General features: G+C 30.3%; 1 protein-coding gene across 1 annotated transcript in view; it reads right to left on the reverse strand.

Annotated features, from left to right (window-relative positions):
• LOC111619046 (putative fatty acyl-CoA reductase CG5065) overlaps positions 1–8,848 on the reverse strand; it is a 17,536-nt gene extending 8,688 nt beyond the window's left edge. Inside the window, exon 1 of the mRNA XM_023360688.1 lies at positions 8,794–8,848. The gene's annotated coding sequence lies outside the window, so the exon portion shown is untranslated. The remainder of the gene's footprint in view (positions 1–8,793) is intronic.
• Positions 8,849–12,184: the final 3,336 nt, after the last annotated feature.

The raw sequence follows: 12,184 nt of genomic DNA on the forward strand, positions 1-12,184 counted from the left end.
AATCCTACAATTTTTTGTTTATAACGTAGTTTATACGGATTATTTTCAAAAAAATATACGTATTTTGGAAATGTTGAGTCGAATTAGTCTAGAATCGATTAATTTTATGAAAGAAAACCTTTCAAACAGCCGTAGTCCGTAAACTATGATTCCTACAAAATTGATTCATAAAGAACGGAACGTATCTACCGTCTTATAGGGGGATCTAATATATTTATTTTGTTTGTACAAAATAAAAAAATAATTTTTAACGATACAATAGTTTTCGTTAAGCTTAACATCGACTAAAATTCAACGCGAAGCGACACGCAACGGAGAAAAATTTCAACACGGGGTAGGTTAATGTATTTTTTCGTACACAACCGGTTATCCGAAACATCGATCTTCCGAACAACCCGTCCCCAATTGATTCGGATAATCGACGCTCTACTGTATTTAATTAAAATTGGTAGTCAACTCTTCTTTAATTAAACAATCAGTAAAACAACATGGAAGGGGTCATTTTTTATAAAACTCTTATGTATGAAGAGGAAGTTTTTAGCAAACCCAATATGGTTTCGACCAGCCTACAATGGAGCGGCACCCGGTACATCCTGCCAGGAAAAATTTGTAAGGGTTTTCGACAAGTCTGAGTTAAAGGTGTAGCCTATCTCTATGGAACACACAGATTCGATTCTGGGTGTCACAAAGAGGTAGGCTGCATCTTTAACGTTTGGCTATTGTATGGAAGGGTTAAAAACGTAAAAAAAACCCGGAAAATTTTACGTGGCCAGGGTGTTGGCCAGGCATGAACCGACGATTTCCATTCTTCAGTGGCTTTATCCACTCGGCTACTAGTGGGCGGCTTTTGCAATATGAATAACCTTCATAAAGAAATAGTATCCTGTCTACTATTAGAAGAAGATGCTGTAAATTATATAATTCTTCGTAGTTTTGTACTATAAGATTTGAATTTTGGGTCTGTCACAGGAAAACAAATGGGCACAAATGACATTGTTCCTTGTCTTGACCTAGATACTTGGATTAGTGATCTTGTTGGTTGGAGGCAGACGGGTTTATATATTGCTTCTTGGAGAATGCAAGATGGATTTCCATTTGTGCGATCGGTCTTCCTCGTCCGCTCGTCCGTTTAGTGTGCGCACGTCCATAACTTATAATACAGGCAGATTTTTCTTCGTTGCTTCGTTAGTTCGGCTATCTGTCCGCCTGCCCAAATATGTGCTTACCTTTAAAAAAGAGGAGGGCTTTCTAATCCAGCAGATTGTAGTTACCTTAGTGTAACGGTTATGAAGTTAGACTTTTAGAAAAAAAATGATTGCTTCATAATATCGTTATTGAAAATACCAAAGGAAAACGTAGAAAAAGAACGAATTTCAAGAAAGGCAACTTTCTTTCCTAGCTTTTCCTTGAAAGCTTTTGGACTTCTTCCATATTAATTAATGATATTTATCTTGCATAATAATGAAGCATATTATATGTAAATAAACCAGATGTTTTGATTAGTTATACATGTTATATTATTTCCTATTACAATCATCGTATATATAATACTTCTCTGAATTCCTGTTTGAACATTCTAGGAAAAAAAAAGTTACCTTAGATTGCAACAATTAAATTACAAAAATATTTAAAATCATATTACATAAAATATTCACGGAAATTTTAACGATTAAATAACATTGTTGAATGAAAATAATCGTTAAGTTTAATATTATATTATAGGCCTAAATGTTGCGAATTAAACTTAACGATTGTCTGTATTTTTCCCGTAGATAATCGTAAGTATTTTTATTAACTTAGCTCATATTTTAGAAGTCAGAATGATTTATTCTTTTATCGACTTCGCAATTTCCATATAACATTATTTATAGTAAACTTCCTGTTTATTCTAAAGGTGCTGCACACGAAACTTTTCAAGTTTTTTTTTTTTTTTTATTATAAAGAGGAAATATCTATTGAATAATTATGTAAATAACATATTACAGTACTTTTCCTCATATTATTTTATGTATATAACGTGCTTATGCCTACACACTATATAAAATACTCAATATATATACACTAGCAGATGAGTCCGGTGTTGCCCGAACAAAAAATAACTACAACAAAGATTAAAATTATTATAATATTTCGATCTTCTAACTCTTCTATTATATTATATTATAGTGTTTCATATGACTACAAAGGTTATCTTGCGTAAGGGTTTATCACACCGAGTGACCAATCTAACACATTTCAAAAATTCTTTCAATTGTATACAGTAGAGGAATAAAGAATTTTTTAAATGTGTTAGATTGGTCATTCGGTGTGATTAACCCTTCCGTAAAATAACCCATGTACCTATACAAGGTAGCTTCAAAAAATTCCTAGGGGTAGTCAATTAAAAGCGATGAGAAAAGGAACATGTAATGCATGTCTTAGCTAAACAGGTGAGGAATAGAGAAATATGTTCAAATAAATCTGTACTCACTGCAAAGATGATAACAGTTACCATTTACTGAAGGTCGAATTATTAAGACGTCGTGAAACGGAGTCTGGAGAAACTGTCTGAAGAACAACATGCAAATATGAAATTTTGTGTATTATTGGGGAAAAAATCTTCTGAGATCTTGAAGCTGCTTCAAAACGCCTATGTTGAATCTTCCACGAAGCATTCTCAAAGTTTATGACTGGCAAAAACGTTTTCGTGAGGGACGACAGTGTATCGCTGTTGATTTGCGAAGTGGTCGTTCGTATTGATTGTATTGTGTATTGATTGTAAGCGAGATTGTGAGATCAACAGATGGCAGTCAATTGTGCAGATCGCCAAGACAGCAGGAATTTCAGTTGGAAGTTGTCATTCTGTCCTGCATGATCAATTAAACATGCACAGTGTTTGTTAACAGACGGTGCCACGAATGCTCACGGAGAATCTCATGCGATTTCTATCTCTTCTTCTGGTCGAATCATGCCATCGAGGGATGTCACTTTAAGAATGAGGATGAGGTTACACAGAATCCAAGAATTCAAGAATGAATCTATGAATTCAAGAATTCAAGAATATATTGCCAATGCTATTCCAGCATTGGCAATACTGTATTGTTGCCTAAGGACAATACTTTGAAGGACACACACTGCTTGATTTATCAATTTTACACATACTTTTAAGTAATAAATCAATTCTGGGAACTGTTTGAAGTAATAACATCAAACATTACAACCTAAAAAGTATTAAAACGAAAACCAGTTTCAAGATATCATATCTTTTCCTAATGTTAACTCTAAGAAACTGTACCATTCACAGTCGAATATCAAATGATAATCTGCCTACCAATCAAATTTCGCAAAAAACGGACCAAATATTTAAACTCAACACCCTAAAAAACCACTTAAATCATATTTTGTGCTTGCTGGTAACTTCGTACTATGCAATTTTTACAATCGAAGGCTACCATACCGCTGGTCCGATAGAAAGAAGGAATTGTTGCGGAAGGGAGTAGAAGTAAATTCGATCAAAAGTAGCAGTTGGCCTTCTCCCGGAAGAGAGGATTGTCAACGACTACTAATTAATACTGGTCTATTATTAATATTTGAGAAATGATCCGTGGTTGCGATAGCTTCGCACGCGATCGAAGTTGTTACATTATTAACGTTCAAAAGACTTTGCCCTGACTTGTTTAAATAAACAAAAAATCTTGTAAAAATGCCAGAATATTTGTTTCTATGTTATAATAACGTTAAAGATAAAGATTAAAGATAATCGGCACGACTCTATTTAACAGGAGAAGTATGACGTACATAGACAAAGACCACCATTAAAAGGATTGAAAATATTGTGACAATCGTTAGAAACACTTTGGTTTATTTGGTTATGGTTACGCCACACGTGAGCAATCTGCCTGGATGCAATCCAGAAAGACTTTTATGGGAAGCTAGACTTTGTTTAAATGTTACTGACGTAAAGAAAACCCGGAAAATTCCACGTGGCCATGCTCGAACCCACGACTAACTAACAACCAGAGTTCGGTAGTTTTATGCACTCGGCTACTGGATGAAGCTTATTAGTATTAAGAAAGTGCCTTTCAGAAATGAAAGAAAGAAAAAAACGAGTTGTTAGATGTAAAAAATTAAATAATTATATACTTACTATAGACTTTTCATAGGGTAACTTTCGATTCTAAGCAGGCAAGTGCTATATGCTTCCTGTCTCAGTATCTGTCTATTTCGCGCTATATCATTGTCGCAGTAATTAAGTGAATATAATATATATTTTTAAAAATTATAACTTTTTCTGTAAGAATTATATTTAGTTTATTATCAAATTTGGCACGAATATTCTTTGACATCCTAGAAATGTAACTTTATTTGTTCTCTTTCGGTTATCGTATTTCAAACCTGTAGATTTACACTGTCGTCTGTATGGCTGTCTGTCCTTCGTGAATCTATAGAACGGAGTTAGATAAATATCGAGATCAGATATGAAAAGCTTAGGAGACAGATTAACTATATACAAACTTCCGTCTGGACCTATTGTATTGTGACTTTTTTAATTAACACATAATTAATTATTACTGCCTTACGATATCACAATAAATAATTGATAAATTTAATACAGAATTCTAGTAATTAAATAGTATAATTAATAACAATACATTTATAAATCAAAACAAGAATTACACGAATTTGATAAAAATAAAAATTTAGCAATGAGTTGTATAACTTTCTCAGAAAGAAAGAAAGTTAAAATTGTGTGTGGCAACATATGTTACGAAAGATATCAAAAAATTTAATTGAATTTTATATGAAAAAATAATTGTAAATACTAATAACGAGTAAAATCACTTAAGTCCGACCCCGCTCGAGATATGACACATGTCACTTCCCTCTATTTCTCCACTCCCTCGACCTTTAACCATCAAAAATTAACAGGATCTATGCCACTAATACTCAAATCAACCTGCAAAATTTTAAAAAATTTTGACAAAAGACACAAGAGTTATTAAGCTCCTAAGTGGGTTCACCTACACATAAACTAACATTCATACATATAGAAAACTTCCGGAATTATTTTTTGCATTTCTCGAAGATTCAAGGTCCTTTGAGTCCAAAATTGGGGTTATTTTTTGACCGTCGCCATCCCCTCTGTTATATATAACAGCGAAAAAGTAATATCTGTAAGCTTTCTTATTAATTAGAGTCACGTTATTATTAAATATAAAATTTACATAAACTTTCGTATCAACGCCTAGAAAAAAATAAAGGTAACGATTAAAATTCATGCATCGAAAGGCCATGGAATGGTAATTTTAAAATTTAGAATTTAAAAACCTATTTTTAAATAACATCCTTTTGCTATTGTTTATAATTAATTATAATAAAATAACAGATACACCAGGCATATAAACGTAACAACTATGCATTAAAATTCTGTATTAATTAATAAATATAAGGAAGAATGAAGCAATAAATTATTTAATAATGATGTAACCTGGATAAACAATAATAATTTCTTTTAATTCGTAATACAGAATTATTAAAACATAATAAAAATTTAAAGGAATTATTATGTTAATGTGTTATATGACCCGATATCCTACAAATAAAATGTCAAAAATGGGACAAGTAAGTAAACTCACGAGAAAGTAAGCCAAGTTGTAGCTTCACATAGGCCTATAATGTTTCATAATGAATAAATAAATAATTAAATTTAAAAAAAAATAACACAAGGCTATTTTAATTCCCTTATTGCAAACTTATTACAAAAAATGGGTCATTGTCAGCCTGTTTTGATTAAAAACAAATATTTTGAATGTTATTTTAAATTAATAAAAATAAATTATAATTAGAAAAATTAATAATTTCTTATTTTTTATGTTATGAATAATTTATATACCATATAGAATTTTTTTTAAAAATAACTTTCTATATTCAATATATACAGAACCTACTTCAGAGAACTTTGAACTATATTCACACAGGGCCTCACGCGTTTAGATCTTAGAAGGGCTTTACATTTAAAAGACCTTAAAAGGGCCTCGCAGGTGGTTAGTGTTTTGACTCTTGGTAATGTAAAAGGCCCCACATTTATAATTTTCAATATGCCTCATAAAATATGGAGAATCATTATAGTCTCTCTAAATGTTCTCTCTTACAGATTCAAATTAATATTCTTTATTCTGAAGATTATACTAATATTGGCTTATTATTATTATTATTATTATATACAGAATGGCTCAAAAATCAGTTAACTAAGGTATATTTTAAGAAGAAATTTGTCATTAACTCAACTCCGTTCTTAGAATAACTATATATCATGGTTAACTGATTTTCTGGCCACATTGTATTTTGATATATAACATTTAAAAAAAGGTATTTTATACGGGAATTATCCCCGTATAAAATACCTTTTAGTTTTATATTTTATTATTAGCCTATATATACAGTTGATCCCCCTATAACACTGTTGATAATTCCATGTTATATGAATTCCATGTTGTACGAGTCACTTAGATTTTACAAATACGTATGCCGGGATGTGAACAGCTCACGTATTTGTAAAATTTATGTGACTCGTATAACATAGAATTATCGACAGTGTTATAGGGGGGATCTACTGTAGTCTCATGTATTTATTTACTTAATTTTTATTTAAATTAAATTATTTACATTCAGTAATGGTTTCTATTTCTATCAATTCTAATGGATGATTCCTGGCATGCTAAATGATTTACATATATTATGATTATTAAACCTGTATTTAGCATTTATAATTGTTTCTAACCGAGAATAAACTGTCTCGTTTAAACTAGTTTTAAATAAAACTGCTTTTTTTATATTAAAATATTACATTAGTAATTACAGACGAGATTGCAAAGTCGCTTTTAATGTTTTAATTAGGGGAGAGTAAATAAGAATAAACTTTCTACACTGTAAAATATTCGCTTGGTTTTAAATATAGTTTATTTAATATTTATTCTTTTTACTCCTTCTATTCTGTAGGTATTAAGGGGCCCCACCAGTAACCAAGCGGGTTCCGATCCCTGAACACTGGGAGTTCGGTCGTGGGCCTTTCCAAGACGTGAAGTTTCTCGGGTTTTCTCTACGTCTGTAACTCCCGAATAGGGAACAATTACCCTTAGAAAGTAATATCGTCTGTAACAAAATATATGTAGAACGAAGTTAAGTTATTTTACACCTATTATGAAACGATAAAAAAAAGGTTTATAGAGAAATTTATAAAACACATTTAAAAATTATTAGATCGATTAATATACATTACTAATAGAATAATTTATTGATTCGGATTACAGATTATGTTTTATTATGAGATTACAACATATTTTTTAAGGTAAACTTAAATTTATTATGTGCAATTTTTTTTAAAATTATTTTACGCAATTTAGTTAACACTTCCCTTAATTTTTCCTCTATACTTACTCCAAAACTTTAAATATTCTATTTATTTAATTATTTGTTTATTTTTTTTTTAATTACGGGAAAGTACCTTGAAGCGTGAAGTGCCATTCTCTCTCTCTCTTCTTTTTTTTACAATACAAAAAAAATGAAGGTTAAATATTGTACAACTTTCGCTTTTATATATTATTTGATTGACGAGTTCTTGAACATGTTTTTTAAAATAATTTTACAATTATTTTTTATAATATATTGATACATAATTAATGCCTCCATACTTAAGTGTAACTTTTACGAGCATAAACAGTAACAATAACAGAGACAAAGACAATGGAAATCAACGAATGAATAGTAGCAAATGAATAACAATATATATTAAGTTTAAATCATAGAAATTAATGCAATATATAATTAAATTTATAATTAATATATTAATAGAATACTATCATTTTCCATCATTCCGTTACGTATGTAAATATCTAGGTCTACAGTTATGATAATTAATTTAGAGATACATTAAAATATTTGTTAAAATATAAGTAAAACCTACCGTATTAGATGCTAATCAAATATTTTCTGTAACGTTTTTAAAATTTACAGTCAATTTTACATAACTAGGTGGCAAGCGATTGGTTGCTTTTATAATCACTCACTTGGCTCCGTCCCAGATCTTAAAAGTTTCTTCATCCTCCGCTTTAAATATTTAGCAAGTAATATTTACTGATAATTAATCATAACATTGTAGTAGTTCCTTAATAAGAAAGCGAATAAAATAATTATTTTTTTAAAAATTAACTTTAAATGGAGTAGGTTAATTTTTATATTATTTATAACACTACGCTTGGTTACAGTTAATTTATAAAATAATCCTATTTTTGAATGTAAGTAACAAAAATTAATAATTAACAAATTTTTTTTTTTACTATTTTTATCTTTAAATTTANTGAAGCGTGAAGTGCCATTCTCTCTCTCTCTTCTTTTTTTTACAATACAAAAAAAATGAAGGTTAAATATTGTACAACTTTCGCTTTTATATATTATTTGATTGACGAGTTCTTGAACATGTTTTTTAAAATAATTTTACAATTATTTTTTATAATATATTGATACATAATTAATGCCTCCATACTTAAGTGTAACTTTTACGAGCATAAACAGTAACAATAACAGAGACAAAGACAATGGAAATCAACGAATGAATAGTAGCAAATGAATAACAATATATATTAAGTTTAAATCATAGAAATTAATGCAATATATAATTAAATTTATAAGTAATATATTAATAGAATACTATCATTTTCCATCATTCCGTTACGTATGTAAATATCTAGGTCTACAGTTATGATAATTAATTTAGAGATACATTAAAATATTTGTTAAAATATAAGTAAAACCTACCGTATTAGATGCTAATCAAATATTTTCTGTAACGTTTTTAAAATTTACAGTCAATTTTACATAACTAGGTGGCAAGCGATTGGTTGCTTTTATAATCACTCACTTGGCTCCGTCCCAGATCTTAAAAGTTTCTTCATCCTCCGCTTTAAATATTTAGCAAGTAATATTTACTGATAATTAATCATAACATTGTAGTAGTTCCTTAATAAGAAAGCGAATAAAATAATTATTTTTTTAAAAATTAACTTTAAATGGAGTAGGTTAATTTTTATATTATTTATAACACTACGCTTGGTTACAGTTAATTTATAAAATAATCCTATTTTTGAATGTAAGTAACAAAAATTAATAATTAACAAATTTTTTTTTTTACTATTTTTATCTTTAAATTTATTAAATATAGTATATAATGTATAGCGTGTACTGTACATATAGTGTATACCCCCAGTCGACCCCCCTATAACACTGTTGATTATTCCGTTTTATATGAATTCCATGTTGTACGAGTCACTTAGATTTTACAAATACGTGTGCAGGCTGTGAACGGCTCATGCATTTGTAAAATCTAAGTGACTCGTACAACATAGAATTCATATAAAACAGAATAATCAACAGTGTTATAGGGGGGTCGACTTGTAATACACTTATATAATATAATCGCTTATAATGCTTGATGAATTATATAAAAGTTTTATAAGTGAACGTTTTTATAATAGAAAATGAAATAATATACGTATTTATTATAACAATACAATTGATATTTAAAAATAAATATATATATTTTTCCTGACATTGATTCGATTATTCATAATTATATTTATTTTCCTCCTCTAATGTAAAGCACTTATAACTAGCTATAGAATTGTAAATGAGTATATTATTTGTATGTATAACACTTATATAAATAACAAGTAAAAGTTTTCCTAGTTTATATAAAATATTTTTTAAAATTTTACTTTTAACAATATTTTTAAATATAAGGAAAATTTAACACCTAATTTCTTTGTCTGTTATATTTAATATACTTCTAAAGATAAATCTATTAAAAGATAAATTACGTAATAGTGAAATAAGATTTTATGCCTTTAGACTGCTTAATAAAAATTAGAAGATATGCTGTAAGAATAATCTTTTAACACGTATTTCAAATTACACCAGAGGCCGAGGAGATGAAACCACTAAATACTGGTAACTATTTGAAGTACAAAGTCGACCCCCCTATAACACTGTTGATTTTTCCGTTTTATATGAATTCCATGTTGTACGAATCACTTAGATTTTACAAATACGAGTGCACGGCTGTGAATGGCTCACGTATTTGTAAAATCTAAGTGACTCGTACAACATGGAATTCATATAAAACGGAATAATCAACAGTGTTATAGGGAGGTCGACTGTAATACGTCGCAATATGCAATTAGACGGATTCATTACGGATTTACAATATGCAATTCATTATGGCCACGGTGATTAGGATGATTAGGATTAGTGATAGGCTGCCATCCTAATCACTCTGGGAGATCCGGAGTAGAATTCGGACGAGTCGAGAAACTCCAGGAATTTTTTTGGGGGGTGGCCAGAAGTCGGACCTCATCTTTCACCACCTTTCTGCTCGATTGTGGGCCTGGTCAAATTCATAGTGGGCTTGGTAAAAATGTCCTCTTAATGTCCATTGGAAGTAAAGAGTTATCTACTCGACCATTGCTAAGCAAAACTATTCAGAAATGTCCAGAAAAATTAAGGAGTTGTGTGTTTTTATTGTAGTTCGTCTCTTTCTTCATGAGAAGTTTGCGCCTTTCATTGTAATTCGAATTGTTTTCATTCCCGCTAGATTAACTTTTCTGTTTATTTTCTCCCTGTGGGTTCTAAAAATCATGTTTTGATCCTACCCATTGCGAGTTCTGGAAGGCAAAAATGGATGGTCAAAAAGTGATGAAGGAGGAAACTGACTGTCCATGAAAAACTCCTGTGGTTGCTGGCTTGGATTCGATTCCGGATCACTCAAAGCGATAGAATGAAATCTTAATTACATCGGCCATTTAGCTTTAGAAGGGAGGTTTTCTTTTGCTCATTACTATTTTCAATTTGGTGTTTTTTGATACTTAGTTCGGAATTTTTTACTTTGAATGTTGTCAACTTATTGCTGATTAATTAAAAGAGATTACAGTTTTGTCTCTGTTTTTGCCTGTTTTTTGTCTTCAACTGTTTGCTGTTTGTATTTAATTGGACTTCAATTTGAAAAGAAAAATGTGTAGACCTATAAATTTCCACTGTCGTCCGTCTGCCTCTGTGTCTTTCCTTAATCTCGAAAACGGTGTTAGATAAATGACATTCAAGACCAGATATGGAAACCTTTATGGCAGGAGGCCTCTATTAACTATATAAGCATTTCCAGTTTTCTCCAGAAGTCACGCTATTTCAATTCAAAAAGTTTCTTTTGAAAGATTGTCTCATAATGTTGCATGTTGCAACGAGACAAATTTGGGGTGGACAATAGATATACAGGGAAATACCGTTTGTTCTGTTGATTACAATTACTTTATAAATTCGGCTTTCTCGTTTCAATTTGTGTTGTTGTTGTTTAATTATATAACAATTATAATACTTTTCTATTATTAATAATTTAATTGCATCTTGCTATTTTAATATAATATAGAATAGATTGGGGGAAAGTCACGTTCAATTAACATTTCACAGCACAGAAAGTATTGCAATATGCAGAGATTTCAATCAACTAGTTACATAAATTCTTTCTTCCTCATACAACGATAGTGAAGAAAATTTAAGGTGTTACACCATAAATTTGGCTTTCGAAAACCATCGATAATACGCATTTTCCTTGTATACGGGATAATATGCACTTTCCTCGTATACGAGATAATATGCACACAATCGTGCACAATTTTCTCCAACATAAACGAAGGAAGTATACGAAAGATGGTCTTACTAAAAGTGAAATTAAACACGTTTGTACGTTTGTGGGAGTTGTCTTACACGTAAGAAAAAGAAAGACATTTTGTGAAAGAACCTCTTTTATGTAAATTAACTCTCTTTTCTAAAGGCAGATTCTTCGAAGAGATTCCCATGAGGTCTTTTTATAGGAAAATGGCTCCTATTTAAGTGTTACTAACATGAAGAAAACCTGGTAAACGCCACGTGGCTAGCCCATTGGCGAGGCGCGAAACAACAACTGTCAGTGTTTAATGATTTTATTCGCTTGGCCTCTAGTAGGCCTTTAAATATGATTGTAATTTGTAACTGAGCGTCGTATGACCGACATGGCTATCACAAAAGATCATACTTTATACAGAATGACATCTAACCTTGATACGTGACTTCTTTCCCAAAATTTACTCTATATATAAATTATATATACATAAATAGATTGATT

The sequence above is a fragment of the Centruroides sculpturatus genome, unplaced genomic scaffold (assembly GCF_000671375.1).
Source record: "Centruroides sculpturatus isolate CEXI.00-Female unplaced genomic scaffold, Cexi_2.0 scaffold97, whole genome shotgun sequence".
NCBI classification, from domain to species: domain Eukaryota; kingdom Metazoa; phylum Arthropoda; class Arachnida; order Scorpiones; family Buthidae; genus Centruroides; species Centruroides sculpturatus.